General features: G+C 39.2%; 1 protein-coding gene across 2 annotated transcripts in view; it reads left to right on the top strand.

Annotated features, from left to right (window-relative positions):
- Positions 1 to 2,600, top strand: part of XIRP2 (xin actin binding repeat containing 2) — a 124,393-nt gene extending 121,793 nt beyond the window's left edge. For both annotated transcript variants that reach the window (XM_063318231.1, XM_063318232.1), the window contains exon 9: positions 2,487 to 2,600. The gene's annotated coding sequence lies outside the window, so the exon portion shown is untranslated. The remainder of the gene's footprint in view (positions 1 to 2,486) is intronic.
- The last annotated feature ends 15,919 nt before the right edge of the window (positions 2,601 to 18,519 follow it).

The raw sequence follows: 18,519 nt of genomic DNA, 5'->3' as shown, positions 1-18,519 counted from the left end.
TAGAGTAGATGAAAGCTGTTATATAAATCTTACAACAAGAACTGAGGTGGCAAGAATTATTGAAGTGATTTGTCCCTTGGAAATTATTTGCCTTTAGCCCTGTTTGCAGAATAAGAATAAGTAGGCATTAAATATGCCCTGCTTTTTAAGAACTGAAAAAATTCTGAGGTTAAATAGTGAAAGAAGTTCTACATAAGGGTTGCAGGTTAGAAAAAGAAAAGAGAGAAATATATCTGTTGGAGGAAGGAAGTAGGGGTAGAAAATCTTTAGTGGTGTCCTCTGATTGATACCTCCTTCAGTTACTGCTCTGCCAATGTAAGCTATATAGAGAACATTACTATTCACAATCAAGGGAGTATACAGCTGTTTATGCTGGTTCATTTCACAATTCGTGATAGGCAGCATGTATAGAGTTGTAAATGTCTTCCCCTGCAGGTCTGTACAATGAAAATGGGCATTTGCAAGAGAACAATATTTGAACAGTGCTGATGGAGCCTTAAAGGGATTATGGCTTACATGACAAATACCCCAAATTTTCTAAACTTCTGAAAGGGCTTTGTGCTATTATAACATCAGTGGGCATTACAAGTTTCTGTTTGGGAAAGGACAATTCTGAGTACATTGGGAGTGGATCTACATATCCTGGCTAGCTATAATGTGGTTTATTTTAACTTGGTATGATGTGTGAATCCAACCAGTGTAGTTTGTAAACTATGGTTTATGGCCGAACATTAGGCATGACAGAGGCCACTCTGGCTTGTTTAGCAGGCTGCAGCTGAAACAATGTATGATCTTAGCCAACCGTGGAACTCACGTGTAATTTCAAATCTGGATATTTTAGATCATAGTTTGTTGGGAAAAAAACCCACAATAGCTTTCTTTTTCATAGTAAGCCATTGTAAACAAAAACAAACAAATCACATTATGGCTTAGCATTACTTGTGAACCAGGTAAATATTTTAATATACAGTATGCTTTACTTTGTGCTAAAGCACTTTTAAAATTTAGACAGTATTGCACCATGATGATCTTATTAACATTTTTAAAAAATGGCTAAGATGTGTTTTGCACCAATGAAAATATGGCAATTTAAAAAAAAGAATAAATAATATTAGCTTAAAATGGAGGAAACCAGGAAACCATTTTTTAAAGAATTTAATTTCCACTAAATGTTTTACCTAAGTACACATAGTACATTTGGTACAAACTGCAATGACATGAAAGTGATAAAATATCACAACACAAACCCTGACCAGTACTTGCATTGCAAAGTTGCACCCAAAGGTGTAAGTCACATGCTTTCCATTATCATCATCATCATCCCACCTTTTTATATATAACTCAAGGTGGTGAACATACCTAAAACTCCTGCCTTCTACTTTCCACACAACAACCTGCAGTGCACATTTTGCCATCCCCCCCACTCCTTTTACCTAGGGATACCATATCATCTATACACAAGCAGAAAGTACACACACACACACACACACAGAATAAGATCAATTCCAATTAAAGTATCCATTTAAAGGAATATAAAAATGGCCCCGATAATGAAAGTACACTGAAACTGATGTATCACAGCTGGATCCCATACTCAGTAATCCACTGTAAATGTCAAAGTCATGCAATTTTGAAAGAAGATACTGAAGTTATAAAAAAGTGAGATTTTCTGTACTTTTTCAAGAGGCCTAAGAAACCCAAGGGAAAACACAGGAGCAATGAAGTGGCATAGTTACCCCCACAAAAATTGAGAGGTTCAGAGATTACTATTCTAAAATAAAAATATGGGTGCATTTCAGATGCCTCATCAGATTACTTCTCCTGGATGTAGAACTGTCAGAGAAACAAGTAGCAAGAATAGTAAATGAGAAAGCAATTTTTGTAGAGATGCAGAATATCAATTTATCACCTGTTGTTTTAAATGAAAAATAGTGTTTCAATAAATAATACTTCAGACATTTAAATAAAAATATTAACATAGAAAATACAAAAAGCTCAATCTTCTCTTTCTGCACTTCATGTGGAATGGGAAGCACTGAGCCTGTACAAATTCTGTTGAAATGTGTGGGCTACACAGAACTGATCCCCAAACACTGTCAAATTTATAACTAACTTCCCAAATCTTTTGCTTTGAAATACCCTAAAAAAGACTTCTTTGATCTATTCCTGTGCTATTTATTTCAGAAACAGTGAAATTAAGAGTTTAAAATCCAACCTTAAAAGTGAACAACTTGGAGTTAGACTAAGTCATATTCTGAGCAATCCCATAAACATTCATCATGGCTTAAATCCAATGTATGACTAAGAATTGATCCAACCAAATATTATTTAATTTATGGTTATAATATGTAGACAGATAGATATCAATATAAAATTATATTTATAGATTGTTATTTATAGGTACTAAAAATGACAACTAAAACTGAATATTCTTGGACTATTTATGATTGAAAAATACTATAAAACATTTTTCTTTGATTTGGCAGCTTAGGAAGTTACGCTTCTCTCCATGGTAAAATATACTGCAAACCACATTTCAAGCAACTTTTCACATCCAAAGGAAATTACGATGAAGGCTTTGGACACAAGCAACATAAAGAATTATGGATTTCCAAAAATCAAAAAGCTCCTATTAGTTGTGTTCCTGCTAAAGAAGTAAATACATCAAAAGTGAGTAAAACAACTGATCATATGTTGTATCCTGGCAATGCACAAGTGCATTGTGGAACTGTGGATGATAGTTTAAAGCAGAGTACAGAGAGAGGCAAATTAAACATTATGTGGCCTCCTTCTACAGACACTCCCAAACAATCATTCTCAGTTGAGGTGGCTAAAGTAAATAAACCAAAATGGCCGCCTGAAGTTTCTGAATATGAGACTGACAGAATTCATACAAATCTTTCCATGGGTGACACAAGCCAGCAACAGCTCACAAATGGTGACCACCATCTTTGGGAGACAAAAAGTCAAAAGAAAAATGAAACCATTGACTTACATTCAGACGACCACTCCTCTCCTACTCCTGTGTCTAAGGAAGAGGAACCTACCAATATTATTACGGCAAAGACATGCAGTGATGGAAATGGAACTGCGCAAAGGGAAGTGGATGTGGCTGATGAATCAGAAAAGGAAGAGGCAAGTGAAAGGAATGCAGAGGAATATGATCAGGCAGCCATGCAAGGTGCTAAAAAGGAGAAAGATGGCAAAAATAACAAAGCTAATGTTGCTGAAGTTATACCAGTTACGAACACTGATGATGACAGTGAATGGCGGAGTAATAAAAATAGTGCTATGAACAGTAATAACAACAACAACAATGATAAAAATGGCTTTAAAGCTACTTTTCCAGATCACAAACATCGTTGTCAGGAAACATCTTTTGAAGATGTACATGGTCCATTTACAGAACTGGGCCCTGCCTCTGAATCTACATTTGAAAGGCTAGAAAGTTGTGATATAAATTCAGAGGAGCTCTGCATAACTGACTCTAAAGTAGGCTATTCCACGGAGGTTTTCAGTCTTCCAGATATTGAAGAAAGCATCAGAGGAGAGGATTTCATTACCTCAGAGAGTCTTATTCAGCAGAAAAATAAAGATGTCCATTGTCAAAAACAATGCATTAATAACATAGTCATTTTAAAGGAAGTGGATGTCGCAGCATTTCCTGTTGATAGCAAATCACCAGGCAGTAAGGAATCCATAAAATATATCAAAACATTAGGTGCTATTTCATTTGATCATGTGGCAACAGATTTTTTACCTGGAAATGGCAGGATTGGCCTATTTGGCTCTATAACCCCAACTGAAAATGACCACCATCCACGTTCTGAAGACTGCATGGATTATCATATTACGATCTGTCAGGATGAAGTAAAGGAAACATAGCAGGAAAATAAAAGCAGAAACTTAGATTTGCTGAACTCAGAAGATGGAGTTCTGTCATCTCAAAAAGAACAAATCAGGGTGGACAAGCCAATTAAAAGTTAGCAAATTAGGAAAAGCTGTCAGAATGATGATCATTAATATACACACTTGGACTGACCAAAGCAAATCTGTAATTTTCTTCAAAGAATTGGTTAAAATCTTATGTATCTCTAATTTGTGGAATATATATTTTTAATCTAGTTACCTACCAGAATTTTGTAAGAACTAATTATCTACATTTGTACCAGAAAACATGGTTGCATTTAATTTGTTTAAGATACATTAGAATCCATGTATATCTAATCCATATGAGTTGTTTCATATGTTTGGAATTTACATGCCTGTACTTTTATTCTTCTTTATACTTATTAAGGATTACTTCATAGATGTATGCAAATCACAGCTGAGGATGTGAACTGAAAACTAACCTGTTCAGATGACCTAGTGTAAATGAAATCTGTGATTACTTACATTTCCATTGACATATGGAAGTCATCACTTAGAACTGCAGCCAAGTGATGAACATTCTTGGGTGATCTATTCCTTGAAAACAGGCTATAATAAGATTATCTTACTACTGGACTGTTTCAGTATTCTGCTTTATCCATTGTAATGAATTTAGAGATTATGCACCTGGTGTGCTCTAAGAGTAAGACAAATATTTCTAAAATTATTTTTTTCACCTACTGTTTTACTGTAACAAAGCTGTTTTTCCATGATATAGTAAGTACATCTGAGGGTTTTTTTAGGTTATAAGCATTACACACTTTTTTTTCAAGAATTATTAAAGTAGGAGTATTTGATTGAACTGAATGATCAAAATGCACTATAGTTCCCTCACCATTTGTGAGTTAAACTCTTTATTTTTTGTCTTCCTAAAATACATTTGCCTTGAAATTTTTCAGGCCACACAGTATGTACATTTTGTTCCTTGAAAAGCAACAAGAAAGAGCAGGATCCAACCAAAGTTAAGCACTGTGCTTCGAAACATGAACTGCTTAATACTGTTGGAGTAAAGGATGCATGGGATTACACATTAACAGTTCAATCCTCTTCATGTCTACTGAGAAATAAGTCCCATTAAGTTTAACGGGGCTTGCTCCCAGAAATATAGGATATTAACTCTATTTTCCTTTAATGAGAGAAAATTAAGCTGATTATCTTCCACTGAAACCAAAAGGAAATAAACTCACTTAAGTTTCACTGGACTTTGTTCAAAGTATGTAAAGCAATAAAAGCAAAAGGCAGAAGGGAGAACATCATGGAAAATATTAAGAAAAATGGTGAGCTGAGGAACTAATGTTAATTTACTGAATTATTCCAACATGTTTGGAAGGCAAACCAAGCTCTACTCAGTTTTAGAATCTGCGTGTACTTAGTCACATTAGCAGTGTTGATGCCTATCCTTATGTACTGAATAGCAATGGTTTTCTTAGGTTAGCCGAGCTTGCATGAGAGTACTTCACTAGGCAGCTGACAATGCCGAATAAAAAGCACTTTACAAAATGCAGTTTCTGATTTGTTTTTAAATCCATTGCTCTTTAGGACTGGTTACTGTATAGCAAATTATCTGAATCCTTTTAGAATACAAGAATTACTTGGCAGTAAATATTTCAAAAACAGATACTGACCATGTGGTGAACCTGATTTCCAAAATTATCCCTTTCTTATCATTATATTATTCTTGTTGAAAATATAAACTGTTCTAGTCCAACATCTTGTTTGCAATATTGCCAACCAGAAGCCACAGGCAGGACATAAGGACATGTGATGTTGAGGGATGATATTCCAGTACTCTAACTTGTTACACTTGTGTGTAACAAGTGGCTCAGTACCTCCCTCCAGGATACAGCCACAATACTAACTCCTTCCCCTGGTATTGCTTTCCAAGCTCCACTTTTGAAACTAGTATTCACTGGCAGATTACCTTGGTGCACAGAGGTTCCAGTTAGCTATAATCCTAAGTGTTCCCAACAGATCATCATCATCTTCCATGAAGATCTTTAAGTACACTAACTTTTCAAGCCACATGAACCAGTAGCCCTCACCAATGTGAGAGTTAAATGTCATGCCTTAACCATACATAATGTGAAACAGCATTTTCTTTTCCCAGACCTTTTCTATCACAGGGTTAGCCATTTATTTATTTGCTATTTGTTCATTCATGTTCACTGGATAACCTCCAAGTTCTAGCATCTCTCTCCACACCCTGCATATGGAGGAGACAAACATGTCCAACGTGATAAAAATGTAAGAACTCTGGTTACATTTATGCACAAGAATTGGGCTGCACTTATGAACTTTGGAAACCAGAGATCATGAGGACTAGTTGTTGGAGAGGATGAAGAGATTTATTCTCCTTCCCCTCTCTCCAAACACCCATGTTCCACCTGAAACATACATGTGGCTGTTTGTTTGTTTGCACTTTTACTCTGCTTCAGTCCACAGACTCTAAGCTGCTACATTTGCCAGATCAGTCCAGGAACCACAGGTATAATAGAGCTCAGCTGCAAGCAGAGGGAATACCCAGAAGGGTCACTCATAGACCTGTGTCCTGTCTGGAGCAGAGTGGATGTAAGCAGAATGGATATATCTGAGCCATGACTTTCTATTAACCACAGAAATTCTTATGAAGCAGAATACTAGGTCACTTGCTGTATTTGTTGTACTGGGAGACTCCAAAACCAAGTTGTTAGCTCAGTCTGCATTAATGTAATGGCCATTTTTTCTCTCGTCATCCAGGCCTGAAAGAAGATAAGGAGCAAGAGGAAAAGTAAAATCAGAACACAGAAGGGTTTCAAACTTTTTGTCCATAGATAATGCCACCATCTTTCTCAATTCCTTATTCATTTGCATCAGAATGATTTATTACATTCAATTTTTCTCATGCTATGCCCTTGAAGAGAATTGCAAGGATTGTTCCTTATGCCAATCGCTTTCTGCTATAGAAAGTTGCATACTACACTCCATATCCAGTCCACTGATGCTCCGTTGCTAATGGGTCTTTGTTATTCCATGATACATTTCATAAGTATTATTAATTTTTTATACTTCTAATTCTCCTTGTTCCATGCAAATTAGAAAATAAACATTTGCCTATTCATTTATTCAATGGAAAGAGGTCTGCTCTGACTTGGCAACAAGGCATCAGATGAGAGCCAGAAGAGCTACAGAGTTAGCAGCAACCTAATTGTGGCTGTATGCTCACGATATGAAAAGAATGAACCAGCACTTGTGTTTTTGCACACAAATTTGAAGCTTGAATGATCAGAAACTTCATAAATTAAATAGAGGCCTTTCTGTTTAAATGGGATCAGATAAGCCACCAATTTTTGTAGGGCGACAATTTTTGAACCAACAATTGTGTCGGTGTGTCACAGGGCAACAATTTTTGAACCAAGGTACCTCAAATGGGCTAACTTTCAGGATGCATCCAAAATCCAGGACCCATGACTCCCATGCAATAGAAATTTGGCAAATTTTATAACATTTTATCACATAATACAAAATGTCCTAAACCATTTCCTGTGATCAACTCCTGATGTTTGACTGGGCTATACAGTTCAGCATTGGCTACTTTCAAGGCAGATATGTCTCCCTGAATTTTTAAGAACTTTTCCAGTGAAGGTAGTACATTAGAATGGTGAAGGCACTGAGGAATCTGGTAAGGAAATATCTCTGAAATGATGACCCAATGGGTCATGGGTTGTCTAGTTTTATATAATTCATTATATAATATAATGAACAGATTCATAACATTGATTGATTGATTGATCATGTGCTATCAAGTCGGTATCGACTGTTAGCGACCACATAGATAGACTTTCTCCATGACAATCTGTCCCTAACCTGGTCTTTCAGGTCTTCTGATGGTGCACACATAGCCACTGTAAGTGAGTCCATCCACCTTGCTGTTTGTTGTCAGAGAGCTAGTTCTTCATATAATGTGTCCAAATTCATAAAATTGGAAGGAGCCATTTCAACCGCCTGCTCAGAACATCCAAATTAAAGCATCCCTAAGAGGTGACTAGCTGTTGGAACACATCCAGTGTTTAATCAGCTTCTGATGTTTTTAAGTCAAATCCATCATTCTGTATCCTGCTGTTTGGAACAATGAAGAACAGTTTTTTACCTTCTTCTAGGTAACAATTATTCCGTACTTCACTTGAAGAGTGCTATCATATTTCCCCTCTTGGTATTCTCAAGGCTAAACGTTTCAGCTCCTCAAATCTCAGCTTATAGGATTTAGCTTCCGAACCTCTATCCACACCCTCATTGCTTTTTTTTAAAGCTTGTTCTGCTCTGAATCATTCTTAAAATGTGGTGCCCTTGATATAGCACTTGAGGTGGGGCTTGACCAATGCAGAATCAAATAGAATTATTATTTCCAATCATATGGTCATTGTAGATTTGTTGATTCAGCCTAAAAATGCATTTGCCTTTTTTTTTTACAGCCACATTAATTACTGCCGACTCACATTCAGCCTGTGATCAGATACAGTATCGAGATTTTTTCACATGTACTTTACCAAGACAGGTGTCTCCCTTCCTACATCCATGCATTTTATTTTTATTAGGAAAGTACTTTGCAATTTGCTGTTACATTTCAGTCTGTTAGTTTCAACCTACTTTTCTAGTAAGATGGTTTTTAATTTTATTTCTATCTTCTAAAGTTTTAGCTATCCCACCTTTGTGTCATCTTGAACTTTTATAAACAATTCTTATACCTCTTCATCTATTGAATACTGAAAAGTGAAGGACTCAGGATCATTCTAGGTATTATCCCAATCCATCTTCTTCCCTCCAGATGATTTTCAAGTCAGCTAGGTATCCCCTTAATTATCATGGCATCCAGCCCATGCTTAACTAGCTTGCAAATTGTGGAATACTTTGACAAACAATTGCTGCAAGTGTTATGTCTACAGCATTCCTATTATCTACTAAGGAAGTTAAAATATCAGAGAGGGGAGAGAGAGAGAGGGAGACAGAAGGTTTATCCGTCAAGACTTGTTCTTTACAAATCCATGATGTTTTATTGTAATTACTGCGTTGTTTTCAGGATGCTTACAGATCAGTCTCTTTATGATCTGCTCTAGAGTCTTCTCAGATACCCATACTAGCTGTTCTGTCCTCCTTTCCTTCTTTTTAGAAAATTGAGTCAACTTTTGTCCTCCTCCAGTCATTTGGCACTTCACCAGTCCCCTGGGATTTCTTAGAATACTTACATATTCACCCAACCATCAGTGAGTTCCTGTGGTAAACAGGCCTTCCCTGACCATGTTTCTATCAATGGCTAACTTGACTCCTGCCCCTTCATTCTGCTCTTCACAATGTTCTAGGAGAATTTCTTGGTGGAACCCATTATGTGATAAGTTTGAACCAAAACAAGGAATTGAGTTGCTCTGCTTTTTCTTTCTTATCGGTTAGCATTTTGAGTCTTCACTGATCAGATGATGTACTGATTCTATTGTTTTTATTTTGAACTAAAAAAGAACTCTTTTTGTTAGCTTTCTTTCTCAACCTCAGTTAATTCTGAACTCTAGGTTTTCTGACATAATCTGTATAGTTTTGCACTATCCTTACCTATGCCACCACCTTAAGGATCTATTCCTTAAGCTCTTACATATGTCCTTCCTTATTACAAAGGCAAAGACAAAATTCAAAGTGGGAAGAGACTGCAAATGACAGGTAGCATATTGTGGTATACATTTGACCAAATTGCCTGTGATTAGATAGCACATGGATGTGAAATCTGTGATTCTCCTATCATCCCTAAATATTACCTATGAGGCTGGGGCTGTTGGGAGATGTATATCTGAAAAGCCTCATATTCTCCACTCTTGGGTTAAGATGTAAACAAGCATTGGCCAAAATGGTGGTGAAGAAAGTTCTCCACAATAGCAATGCAAATGAACTTTGCAGACTCTTTAAAAGGTAGGGCTGGAGGAGCCCATAAATCATCCATAAAATATTGCAAAAGTGATATGTCTCAGAAACAGCCTTTGAATTGTTCAGGGCTTGTAGCAATTCATTTTTGATGCTCTTGAAAATTGTTCAAATAACTTGTCCACATATAGCCTATTTGTAGGGAAGTGCAGATGGATCATATTTTGTGAGACCGGTCATATGAAGTTGCATTTCTTTTAAAGTATCAAATCTATTTCTAAATATATGCATGAAGTCTCTCTCTCTTTCATTCTGTTTAAAGGAATAAATTATGTGAATGGTGGACTTTCTCTCTACTGCATTTTTCTATTAACCTGTCCTTTTTTTGGAAGTGTTTAATAAGGGGCCTTCTAAATAAGTACACAGCATTCTGTCCTAAGTTTAAACAGTGAGTAAGTGGTTGGTATTTCATTCACATTTAGCTAGCAGTATCTCAGTCAGAATGATATATCTATATATGTATCTATGTATCATATCATTGTGTTCTAAATATCATGTTGTGATCTTCCTCTATCTCTGGTAGTGATGGCCTTGCTGGAACCAGTTGTGAAGTAAGGTAAACCCTTTCAGTCAGAGGTACCAACACACAATTTGACAAGATGATGCAGGTGCTAAAAATGTTTTTCAGATGTTAAAACTAAATATTACGTTTCCAAAATCTCACAAGCTTCCTCAGAATCTCACAACATTTTTGACAGTCTTATCCCTGAGAGTCAGCCCTTCAAAGAAGGTCAGGTGAGGAGACAGACACTGCAAAGATTATTGTAACTATTTTATTGTAGGGTATAATAACTTCAGCAAAGGATCGTTACCTTGTCGTGGTGCTGGAGCTTGAGCACCTCAATGATGCCATGAGCTAAACCGTGAAGGGCCACCCAAGACGGGAAGGTCATGACAGAGAGGTCAGACTAAATGCGATCCCTGGGGAAGGTAATGGCAACCCACCCCAGTATTCTTGCCGTGAAAACTAAATGGATCAGTACAACCAGAGATATGTCGGTATACCATCGGAAGATGAGACCCCCAGGTCGGAAGATGGTCAAAATGCTACTGGGGAGGAACAGAGGATGAGTTCAACTAGCCCCAGACGTGATGGCGCAGCTAGCTCAAAGCCGAAAGGACTGCTAGCGGCCGACGGTGCTGGTGGTGAACGGCGAATCCGATGTTCTAAGGATCAACACACCATTGGAACCTGGAATGTAAGATCTATGAGCCAGGGCAAATTGGATGTGGTTATTGGTGAGATGTCAAGATTAAAGATAGACATTCTGGGCGTCAGTGAACTGAAATGGACTGGAATGGGCCACTTCACATCAAATGACCACCAGATCTACTACTGTGGACAAGAGGACCACAGAAGAAATGGAGTAGCCTTCATAATTAATAGTCAAGTGGCTAAAGCAGTGCTTGGATACAACCCAAAAAATGACAGAATGATCTCAATTCGAATTCAGGGCAAGCCATCTAACATCACAGTGATCCAAATATACGCCCCAACCACAAATGCTGAAGAAGCTGAAGTAGAGCAGTTCTATGAGGATCTGCAGCACTTACTGGACAACACGCCTAAAAGAGATGTTATTTTCATCACAGGAGACTGGAATGCTAAGGTGGGCAGTCAAATGACACCTCGAATTACAGGTAAGTATGGCCTGGGAGAACAAAACGAAGCAGGACATAGGCTGATAGAATTTTGCCAAGACAATTCACTCTGCATAACAAACACTCTCTTCCAACAACCTAAGAGACGGCTTTATACATGGACTTCACCAGATGGACAACACCGAAATCAGATTGATTACATCCTTTGCAGCCAAAGGTGGTGGACATCTGTACAGTCGGTAAAAACAAGGCCTGGAGCTGACTGTAGTTCCGATCACGAACTTCTTCTTGCACAATTTAGGATCAGACTAAAGAGAGTAGGGAAGACCCACAGATCAGCTAGATATGAGCTCACTAACATTCCTAAGGAATATGCAGTGGAGGTGAAGAATACATTTAAGGGACTGGACTTAGTAGATAGGGTCCCGGAAGAACTCTGGACAGAAGTTGGCAGCATTGTTCAGGAGGCGGCAACAAAATACATCCCAAAGAAAGAGAAAACCAAGAAGGCAAAATGGCTGTCTGCTGAGACACTAGAAGTAGCCCAAGAAAGAAGGAAAGCAAAAGGCAACATTGATAGGGGGAGATATGCCCAATTAAATGCAAAATTCCAGAGGTTAGCCAGAAGAGATAAGGAATTATTTTTAAACAAGCAATGTGTGGAAGTGGAAGAAGACAATAGAATAGGAAGGACAAGAGACCTCTTCCAGAAAATTAGAAACATTGGAGGTAAATTCCAGGCCAAAATGGGTATGATCAAAAACAAAGATGGCAAGGACCTAACAGAAGAAGAAGAGATCAAGAAAAGGTGGCAAAAATATACAGAAGACCTGTATAGGAAGGATAACAATATCGGGGATAGCTTTGACGGTGTGGTCAGTGAGCTAGAGCCAGACATCCTGAAGAGTGAGGTTGAGTGGGCCTTAAGAAGCATTGCTAATAACAAGGCAGCAGGAGACGACGGCATCCCAGCTGAACTGTTCAAAATCTTGCAAGATGATGCTGTCAAGGTAATGCATGCTATATGCCAGCAAATTTGGAAAACACAAGAATGGCCATCAGATTGGAAAAAATCAACTTATATCCCCATACCAAAAAAGGGAAACACTAAAGAATGTTCAAACTATCGAACAGTGGCACTCATTTCACATGCCAGTAAGGTAATGCTCAAGATCCTGCAAGGTAGACTTCAGCAGTTCATGGAGCGAGAATTGCCAGATGTACAAGCTGGGTTTAGAAAAGGCAGAGGAACTAGAGACCAAATTGCCAATATCCGCTGGATAATGGAAAAAGCCAGGGAGTTTCAGAAAAATATCTATTTCTGTTTTATTGACTATTCTAAAGCCTTCGACTGTGTGGACCATAACAAATTGTGGCAAGTTCTTAGTGGTATGGGGATACCAAGTCATCTTGTATGCCTCCTGAAGAATCTGTATAACGACCAAGTAGCAACAGTAAGAACAGACCATGGAACAACCGACTGGTTTAGAATTGGGAAAGGAGTACGGCAGGGCTGTATACTCTCACCCTACCTATTCAACTTGTATGCAGAACACATCATGCGACAAGCTGGCCTTGAGGAATCCAAGGCTGGAGTTAAAATCTCTGGAAGAAACATTAACAATCTCAGATATGCAGATGATACCACTTTGATGGCTGAAAGCGAAGAGGAACTGAGGAGCCTTATGATGAAGGTGAAAGAAGAAAGTGCAAAAGCTGGTTTGCAGCTAAACCTCAAAAAAACCAAGATTATGGCAACCAGCTTGATTGATAACTGGCAAATAGAGGGAGAAAATGTAGAAGCAGTGAAAGACTTTGTATTTCTAGGTGCAAAGATTACTGCAGATGCTGACTGCAGTCAGGAAATCAGAAGACGCTTAATCCTTGGGAGAAGAGCAATGACAAATCTCGATAAAATAGTTAAGAGCAGAGACATCACACTGACAACAAAGGTCCGCATAGTTAAAGCAATGGTGTTCCCTGTAGTAACATATGGCTGCGAGAGCTGGACCATAAGGAAGGCTGAGCGAAGGAAGATCGATGCTTTTGAACTGTGGTGTTGGAGGAAAATTCTGAGAGTGCCTTGGACTGCAAGAAGATCAAACCAGTCCATCCTCCAGGAAATCAAGCCAGACTGCTCACTTGAGGGAATGATATTAAAGGCAAAACTGAAATACTTTGGCCACATAATGAGAAGACAGGACACCCTGGAGAAGATGCTGATGCTAGGGAGAGTGGAAGGCAAAAGGAAGAGGGGCCGACTAAGGGCAAGATGGATGGATGATATTCTAGAGGTGACGGACTCGTCCCTGGGGGAGCTGGGGGTGTTGACGACTGACAGGAAGCTCTGGCGTGGGCTGGTCCATGAAGTCACGAAGAGTCGGAAGCGACTAAACGAATAAACAACAACATAATAACAGAATCTTGAAAACCTGCCAGTATTTCCCTCTGCCCACTCTTATATCAAACAGAATCAAGGTAGAGTTATCTTGAATTTGTTTCATATCCCTTCTTTCCTGGGACCAAGTTGACATTTACTTAGTTGTTCTTACATTCTTTCTTCAAAGTTATTTATTTATTTATATTTCAAATTTCGTCGCCGCCCATCTCTCACAAAGTGACTCTGGGCAGTTTACAATAAAGCTAAAAACAAATACAGATTAAAATACACTAAAAAACCATACTTCTAAAATAAAAATATAAAATCCAAGATGCCAATATTAAAAGTTCTTAATTTAAATTCGTAAGTTCATAAATTCATAGGAGCCTCTTTAGGGCGCTAACCACCCCCAGGATTGGCTACCCCCCTCCCACCCCAAGTGAAATGGCACAGCCAAGTCTTTACCCCTTTTTGGAAGGCCAAGAGAGAGGGGCCCTGCCTCATCCCTGGAGGAAGGGTATTCCATAGGACAGGGGCAACAGCAGAGAAGGCCCTCTTCCTGGGCCCCACCAATGGACAATCTCTCATGAACGGGGTCCGTAACATGCCTTCTCTGCCTGACTGGGTGGGATGGGTCAATGTAATGGGGATGAGACAGTCCCTCAGGTATCCTGGACCCATGCCATGAAGGGCTTTAAAGGTGATTACCAACACCTTGAATTGGACCAGGAAGCAAATTGGTACCCAATGCAGTTAACGCAGCAAAGGTGTTACATGTGCCATCCTTGGGGCAGTTTTCTCTTTACTATTCTGCACGCCTGCAAGCCTGTGAACCAGTGATTTTTCTGGGTGAAAGGACTCCGACCTCATTCTTCCTCCTGGCTGCTGGACTCAGCAGCTTCAAGCCAGAGCTTCAGAAACCTGTTCCTGGTACTTACTGTAACTGTAGGTATTATTTAGAACATACAGTTCCTTTCCCTTGCTCTATTCACTGCAGAAATATGAGACCAGGATTAAACTTATAGGGGAAAGCACCTGATTACAGAATTGCTGACATACCATCACTTCACTCTCTCATCTTCAAGAGGCTTTAAATGCAACAACAAAATGGGGTCATTGCAGCTGGCTTCCCTTCATTGCAGTCAGTCAGATTTTTATTTTTTCAAATGACCAAAAAATGAAAATGTGGAAAGGAGCCCTAACAGTTTGTTTTATTGTATTTATTTTCTTGCATTATGCAATTTCTTTTTGTGGCAATAAGGGATTTTTATTTTTTTGTTTTTTCCAGGATCTCTGCATGGGCCTGCAACTAGTGTCACCCAGGGCAATTCCACGCCCATTTTGGTGCTCCCCAGTGCTCACTTTGGTGTCCCCCCAGCACGGCGCCTGGGGCACATGCCATGCTTGCCTGCCCACCCACCCCCCAGTTGCAGCTCTGTCTCTGTAGCTCAGGGGCAGGCTACGTATGACATGAGGCATTTTACACTCTCTGACTGGTTGGTTCCCAGTGATCTCTCTCCATCAGCCTTTCTCAACCTTTTGATCCTGGAGGGTCCCTTGAAATATTTTTCAGGCCTCGGGGAACCCTTGCACATTCAGGCTCAAATATAGGCCAGAAGTTGCAAAATTATTCTATTTGTTTCATGGGTGAAAAGGTAAAGGTTCCCGTTTAGTCGTTTCCGACACTAGGAGGCAGTGCTCATCTCCATTTCATGGCCAAAGAGCCAGCACTGTTCGAAGACGCTTCCGTGGTCATGTGGCCAGCACAACAGTCACAGAACGCTGTCACCTTCCTGCTGAAGTGGTACCTACTTATCTACTCGCATTTGCATGCTTTTGAACTGCTAGGTTGGCAAGAGCTGGGGCGAGTGCAGGAGCTCACTCCGTCACGTGGCGCTCAGGTCTCTAACCACCAAACTTGCAACCTTCTGGTCAACAAGCCTGCGTCTTAACCGCTGAGCCACCACACCCCATGGGTTTCATGGGTAGGCCTGTATATATGCACTAACAGTATTCTTAAACTCAAAATAAAGAATGAAATTTACCTCTTTAATGTGAAGTTGCCTGAATTTGAAATAATTTTTAAAATAAGTCATGATCTCCCATGAAATCCCTAGTGACCTCTTGCAGAACCCTAGGGGCCCTCAGAATCCTAGTTGAGAAACCCTGGTCTAAGTTCTCCATCCTTTGAGGTGCAAAGTGAGACAATCGCAGGTTGGCTTCCCATTGCTTTGTGCAAGATTGGGGTGTGGAAATAGTATAGTCTGGAAGTGTCCTTATTCACCAGAGACTCTTTACATGAGCAGCACATAGAGCAGATACATATTATGCAAATATGAGGTTCTTTTGCTAAAGTGGCCACTGACTTTATTGACTGAGGGATTATGGGAGTTGGTCCAGGAAACCTGTAAGGCACCAGCTTGAAGAAGGCTAGCCTAGTAAGTATAATTACTAGGCCTTAGGAGTGTGATTCTTTGATAAACTGTGAAAAAGTACATTTCTAAAGATCTGTTTTTTCTCTACCTGAAGGCACTTATCCCTGAACACACAATATATAAAGCACTGTAAGTGTCTTCAGCAATTATCCTTGTTGCCAATGCTATTTATGATGGTTGTTTATACGCCCCTCATTTTTATTGGGGGGGGGGGAGCTGCATCCTTCACCTCAGATATAATGTATGTAGCATTATTCTGTTTTGCAGCACAATGATAGGCAAGAACTGTGACTGTACAAACATGAACTCGGTGGCACACCTGATTACAAGACCAAAGTGTTCATAGAAAAGTTTTTTTCCATATATATTTTTTTTCCTGTTACACAATAGTCTAAAACTTTAAGCTGTACTCTAAATCTCCCCTGAAGGACATAAAAATGAGGCAGCTCGTCCATACCTGAAATGAAACACATGGATCACTTGCCTAAATCCCCATCAATTTCAGTGAAGAAGAGTGACTGAAAGAAAATGAATGCTAAAATAAAGCAAGTGCTATGCAGAGTTGTTAGCGTAAAAAGTTGCAGCCCAAGAGACTGGGGAAGAATCATTCGTCCTGTAATGACCTTGAAAGTATTCAATAGCAGGCTGAGAGAAAAAAAGACTGTCATTTCTCTCTCTCGCAAAGTTTTGGATAAAGTGAGAATCAGATACAATTGCAGATATGCTAGGTCAGGATATGCTAAAATAACACCTAAGGAGATGTGGAAGTCAGACAATAGTAAAGCAGTAGAATGAACAGGCATGTTAGGAAGGGGGGAACATCTTTTCTAATCTGCAGGGTATGGACTGTGTCCCCTGGATCCACCAGGATTTTGAGAATTCTGGCTAGGAATTCTAGGAGTAATATATGTGGAGAACACCCAGTTTGGAAAGGCTGCACTATGGATTAGGTAAGAGTGAGAAGTGTTCAAGTGTGGGGCTGAATCTTCACATCACAGTAAGTCATTAAATGAAGTTTGACTTTAATGAAGTTTGACTAAATCTTCATTGGCTGGGTTCATTCAACATGCTAAGCCATAAGCCATGTTTTACAAACTTAATGATCAACTCAAACAATATGCTAAACCAAAGCAAAAACTTTGAGTGAATGCTTCAGTTAATCCCTATGTTGGTCTAGGAACATACGTAAGTCCTCCAAGAAATTTCACACATTTCCTTGAGATCTCTTGAAAACCTGTTGATTTCCTTGGATATACTCATGAGGGTCTATCACACACAGAATTCATTCTGAAATTCACTTTATCATAATGGCAATGCCAGTTCTCATTTTACAGAAAACTGCTGTTATGAAAAAAGAGGCTGCTGTGATAGCTTGCAAAGTGGAGTTTCTGCACAAACCTACACGCACACACAAACGTAAACCTGTAAATGTTACCCCTCTGAATTCCAGAGCTGCCTGTGAACCAAGACACTCAGCTGTGACTGCCACTTCATGCCCTTGCCACCGAACTGCAACTAGTCTGGCAATGAAACGTCTGCAAGAAAACAACAAGGCTCAGAGAGCACCAAGGACTCCACATGCTCTAATTTGTCAGTGTACTTCCTAAAATGTGCCCAGAACTAGTCATAATTCTAGGTGTTGTCTGACCAGTGCAGAATAGAGAGGAATGGTGACATATCTTGATACTACACTTTTGTGGATGCAGCCTAGAATTGATTTGGGGGGTGGGGGAGCAGGATGGCTAAAAAACTGAGGACTCATATTCAGCTTGTGATCTACTAAGATACCTAAACATTTTTTGCATGTATTTCTGCCCAGCATAATCTTCCCCACCCCATCCCATCCCATCCTCATGCTTTTGGTTTTTTTCTACTGAAATGTAGGACTTTGCATTAGTCCCAACTGAAATTAACTTTGTTTTCTACTGCTGTTCCAATCTGTCAAGATCCTCTTGAATCTTGATACTGCCTTCTGCAGTGTTTGTCCTCCCTCGCATCTATGTGTTGGATTGCAAACTTGATAATCGTGTCATCCAAGTCATTTATAAATACTGTATGCTAAAATGTCTACTTTTATCATCTTCTGTACTAGAGTCTCATGGAGACTTTGTTGAACGTTTTGCTGAAGTCCAGTATTTCCACCATATCCCCATGATTGACTGATTTGTTCATCCTATTTTTTAAAAATATCACATTATGTTGACATATTTATACCCATGCTTGCTCCTGCCA

This window comes from Candoia aspera, chromosome 1, assembly GCF_035149785.1.
Source record: "Candoia aspera isolate rCanAsp1 chromosome 1, rCanAsp1.hap2, whole genome shotgun sequence".
Taxonomy (NCBI): domain Eukaryota; kingdom Metazoa; phylum Chordata; class Lepidosauria; order Squamata; family Boidae; genus Candoia; species Candoia aspera.
Note: the sequence above shows the minus strand (reverse complement) of the source record. Positions and strands in the feature narration are given on the sequence as shown.